The following is a 6,000-nucleotide window of genomic DNA, read 5'->3' on the forward strand; positions in this document are numbered from 1 at the left end:
AAACATAAAGAATAACAAATACAAATTGGATCAAAGGGAGCATTTAAAATATCAAAAAGATTTAGTGAATTTACCAACATAGCAACTAGCATTTTAATCCCACATATAGTCGAACATATCACAGAAAGAAATTCCAGCATAAGGGTAAAGGAAAGATAAATGTAAAGAATGGTATAATTGAAGTGTATAGGTGTAGATTATGAAGAAAAGGTTAAGGCTCAAAAATTGGCTAACTAATGGAAACATAAGGTGGTAGGCTTTTGGTCAAATGTGGGAAATCCTAAATCGCCCAAATCATCTCATGGTATTGACAATATTCATGTAACTTCAACATGCATTACAAAGCAAGTTCTAGCAGCAAAGTTAAGTACAATGCACACTCAAACAAGAAATATAAAGAGCATAAGCATAATGAATGCTCAACTGGCTCAAAATCTCACTTTCAAGTGTGGTATCAGGTGCAGTTGGTTCGAAACATCATTAATTGAATCATTATTTAAGAAACACATGCATATGATATTATCAACGTTCTAAGTTAAAATTCGACAATTCGAAAAACAATTAAATAACACCGGTTTAACCCGTATAGGTTGATGTGTAAAACACCATAAATTGTTTTCCAAGGACAATGAACAACAAAGAAAAGTAACTACAATTCTATAAATCAAGTCATCAATCAGCTCAAAATTAGCATACTCAAGTGCATAAAAACACAATGTCCTAACATCTCCTAAAAATACAGAACACCTAGCCATAGCAATTAAAAATCCATATGAGAGATTAGGGATTACCCATAAGCACCCCACACTTAAAGAACACACCGTCCTCAGTGTAAAATGTTATGGATACCCCGCATGGAATGCTCAACTAAGAGAACAAAAGCAATACAATCCAAGTGCATGACATGTATGAAAAATAAAGTAAATAAATACAGGAAAAATAAAAAGATCTAAGGGATCGCCTGATCATCCATCGAGGGCCGATGTTGTGGAAATTCGGTGCCTCCTCGATAGAATCCGAAAATAATAAAATAAAGAAATAAAATCAAAACTGAAAATATGAAAACTAAAACTAATAAAATGTTTCCAAAACAAAAAGGTTAAAAAAAATTAGAAATTAAAGATAAAAATTGGGGTGCCTCCCAAAAGCGCTTCTTTTGATGTGATGAGTCTTCTTACCGGACTCATGGTGAAAGGCAAATGGGCGTGATTGACGACCATCCATCCTTCTTCCAAGCAAATGGCTTCAAGTATCCCAGGTTAGAGGGATAATCGTCAATGTCCTCTTCCCAACTATCAAGCAAGTCGCCAAGATGATGGGCAAGACTCGCTCCTCGATATAATTGCATGTAGTCATGATGCTCTAGGGGCTCTTCCAATTTGAAAGTCAAGTTTCACCAATTGGAAGGATTGACGGTTGGGCAATTTCTTCAGAACGTCAATGGTTTCCTCTAGTCCTTGTCTTGGTTCACTTGCTAGAAGAAACTCGAGCTCCTCCAAGACTTCTTCATTGGATAACTCATGCTCATCTTCCATCATCGAACGGACTTGTGGAAAATCCACCAAAAATTCCTCTAATCGCAACTCAAAGCATCATCAATCGTACATTCCAGTTGGTAGTCTTTCGGAGGATTATGTTTGCCTCTTCCTTTTCTAGTTCCATCTCCATGTTCAAGAAATCGTCCTGCACATAAGCATCATCGTCAAACATAATAGATAAACCAGAAAAATTCTCACCGAACGCAAAGTGATGGCGCTCAAATGTTCCTCGGATTCAGAGCGTTTGATAGAGTTCTCGATTGCTCTTGACTAGTAACTTGAAGATTAAGCCTACTTGATGCTCTATGTTATTAATCGAGGCTTGTTGATCTTCAAGTATCCTCTCTGTTTGTTGGAATCTATCATCAAGACTTGTAATGAACCTCATCATCGGCTCTCCGACACTAACTCTTCATCTTGAGTTGAAGGTGGAAGAGTAGGTCGCTTGATGTGGTTGCCGAGATTCCGGTGGTTCGGGCCATCTAAGCTCCATCCATAGGGTGAATGAGTACTCCACTCTTGATTATAGGTGCTTCCATACGAGTCACTTGGCCAATTGCCCGTATAATTCAATTCGCTCACGCTATAAGAATAAGGAGTAAAATCGGTGCACAATGGACAATCATTACTCAAATGTAAACCACAACAAAATTCATAAAAGACTTGAGATGAAAGGATAGGAGAAGAGAGTTGATCGGTAGCCCTGCAAAACGATTCCATTCAAGCATCTAAAGATGCACGGGCATCCCAATTTTTAGCACTCTCTTGGTTCCTATTCTCATTTTCCAATGCGTCATACAAAGATTTTGAGTTTAGCATTGAACCTCCTTATCATTCACTATCTTAATCATAAACTTAAGCTAAATAAATATGTACAAATAAAATAAAATAAATAAACAAATAAAAATAAAAATCATAAAATAATAAGAAAGAAAAAGAAAATGGCTAAATTAACAAATAGCAAATTTCACTCTAGTTTTCAAACAATTCCCCGGCAACGGCGCCAAAAACTTGATGGGTGCTAATCGTGTTAGCTACAATCTAAGGCAGTGTACCTATCGATGCAGTCTAGCACTAATGGCGAGTATCAAGGTCGTATTCCTCGGGAAAGCGAAAGCCCAGAGTTACTTCTTTGTTCTTTGTTATATTAACCTAAAATGGATGATGAATAAATTCTAAACTAACTATTAACTACGAGCTAAGTTCTAAGGGAGATGCAGGAGTAATTGATAAGTGAAATAATTAAGACAAGAAGACAAACCCAAAGGGAATCTAAACTAGTTGGCAATCAAAACAAAAGATAAAGGATCGGTGAGTCTAATTATGCTACCCGTGATCTAATTTGAATTCGGTTTCTCTCTCGGGATAACCGAATTCCTAAACCTAATAACCTAAAGTTGGAATCTCTTCCTAACGATTGATTCTTAAATTAGCATTACGCTTTAAGCCGCCTCTATTAAGCTTTGTTAATTCTTAATCCGGCTAGTTAATTATCCTTATCTCTAAGCGATTATTAACCAGTTCTTATTATTCAAAGTTCCAATTGCCAAACGGATTTCTCAATCTCATAAAGCAATCTAAACATCACAATTCACAACGTCTCATGAATAATGCATAATCTTATTAACACTGAAAACAAGAAGAATACAAAACCAACTCAAACAATCCAACAATATAATATCAAACCAACAGAGCAAAGAAATCCCAATGGATTTAATCAATTTAGCTAAACATATTCATGTTTAAAACAATCTAGAAAATCAATTACAATGAAAGAATAATGAAAATAAAACATGTACACCCTTTTATCTCGAATTGGATGAACAGCTCCAAATCTGGACCTACACTTTGATTAATCTCCCAAACTGCCTCTTGAATTGCTCCACTACTATTTTGCACTCGGAATCTTACGATTCGGATTCTACCACCGCAACTCTCTCTCGCATTGAGTAAACCAAGAACCAGCCCACTAGGCTCAATGTCACTCTTTTCTTTCCCCCTCTTTTAAGAAAAACTCATTTTTTCTTATATATTTAACTCAGCACGGCCGTGTTCAAGGCCGTGCTGAAACTGTGGATCTCACCAAGTAGGGTTTCACCACGGCCGTGTTTCTCCCCGTGTTGGCCACCACGGGCCGTGCTGAAGGCCGTGGTGGATACGGAAACCGTGCCCAAAGTGCCAATTTCAAGAATCAAAGCCAATGGTTGAGCACGGCCAGAGTCCAGGCCGTGCTCAATGTATGCATTGCGGTCTCTTGTCCAATCTTGATGAATTCTCGTCCGTTTCCGCACGTATTGATCTATAATTGCTTAAACAACGATGATGGTCCTATAAATGTTCCTGAAATGCAAAAGAACACAAAACACAGGTGATCTGGGAATAAAAGCACAATAATTGCTAAGAACATACGCAATAATATGCAAGCAAATATGTGTAAAACTATGCTTATCACAAACATATGCTGAAATTAGCTACTCTTATCCCGAGCGGAGTCACCACTATAGGTAGCGATTATTGGCACGTACCCAAGTGTTTTTAGCGACTACGACACTATAAAGCTTTTCAACCTAATCGGAAACATGCTAACTAATCACTGAGACTAGCATGGAGATGGGAGTCACCACTCAAGTAATCATCATCAGGACACTTTTACTAATGAGCGACATTTCTCAAATTCCATAAAGAAGCTTACGCGACAGATTTAGAGATGGATTTGGAAACTAACTTTCTTATTTGTGTATATCAGTCTTTAATTTTATGTTTAACAAATTATTCCCTATAAATGTCCTCATCATCCATATGTGCTGTATCTCATTGTGGAGGGTGCAGAACTTGGCATATTGACCTCGTGTTATATTTTTGCATAGGTTTTAAAAATTACCTCAATCCCCCGAGAATCCTATTTTATTAAGTTAGAAAAGATCAAGCCAAGCTATTTGCAAGCAATTCATACACATATAAGCCAAAACAACACATATAATTCACCTAAGTCTAGCCCATTTTTATTCAACCCAGCCCATATTGGAGTTGTTAGCCTAATTTACTAATTAATTATGTATAAGGCCCACCTAATCTAGCGTAATTACCTATTATGCTTTTGATATCCAGCCTTTAGACCTAATCCACTACTTATCATGATAGGCCTATTTAATCCTAATTCTAATTAAGTCCAAGTCCTAACTAAAACATGCAAAAGCCTACTAAGTCTACTTAGAATTTAAGGTTTTAGGTATAGTTAATGTTGATTAGCCTATTGGACTACAATATTCATGTTGGATCTAGTTTTTAGACCTAAGTCTATGTGGCCCATTTTAATTGATCAATCATATAACACATATTTAATTAACCAAGCAATAAGTAGGAATAAACAAAAGAAAAGCAAAAAGTAAAACTTAATTATTACAACCTGGCCTACAACTACTATTGCAAAAGGAAAAGACCTAAAAGCTATACAGAATGTTAGAATACTTAAAAATATTGGAGGCCAGGGTTGAACAATCAATCGACTCTATATGTAGAGTCAATCGGCTCAACATAGAGCTAATTGGCTGTACACTAAGCCGATCGGCTCTAAGGTTCTAGGCTACTTTTTGTTGATTCTTCAGTACATTTTTGTATCGCTAGAGCCTAATGTCACATGCATAAACTATAAAATTAATTAGAATATAAAATAAAATGAATTAAATAGCCAAGTAAAAGCAATAGGAATTAATTGAATGATCAAGAAACCCTAAAACTGATAAAAACCCTAAAATTGAAAGTACATTAAATAAACATATGGAAAATATCATATTAAACATATTTAATTACATAATCATAATCAAAACAAGATCTAAACATTAATCCTATGATATGTTCCTAATTAGAGCTAAAACTATAATTGGCAAAATATCATATTTCAAAACCCCTGAGTTCTTATTATTAGATTCAAAACCCAATAATCATGCATATTCATAAAAACCTTAATCTAATCATACTAATCATTCATCATAATCCTAATCATATTTCCAAAAGCGAATAACAAAAGAAATAAAAGAAGTGAACAAAGGAACCAATTTCTAGGATGATGATGGATGCATGATTGAAGGAACCTTCAAGTTGTACCATAATTGGTAGATCTACGAGTCTCAGTTGATGAGGATGCATTTGAGTCAAAGAATGGACAAGAATCCAATGCTAGATCTGGTGTAGAGAATTCTTCTGTCAATTTAGAAACAGGTTTTCAAAAATGATTCTTTCTTCAGTGGCTTGTTTCTAGAAACCATTTTTTCTTAGTATCTTGAATTTTGAATTGTTAAATAAGAATGACAGTCTTTTTCTCTCTTTTCTCTCTAGATTTCCTTTATGTGTTCTCTTTCTTAGTGCTTTTCAAGTGTCGATATCAGTTGTTGCCAAATCTCAGTTCTTAATTGTCAACCCTAACCCTAATTCCCATTTTTATTTATAGAGGTAGGATTTCAAG

The sequence above is a fragment of the Ricinus communis genome, chromosome 9 (assembly GCF_019578655.1).
Source record: "Ricinus communis isolate WT05 ecotype wild-type chromosome 9, ASM1957865v1, whole genome shotgun sequence".
NCBI classification, from domain to species: Eukaryota; Viridiplantae; Streptophyta; class Magnoliopsida; order Malpighiales; family Euphorbiaceae; genus Ricinus; species Ricinus communis.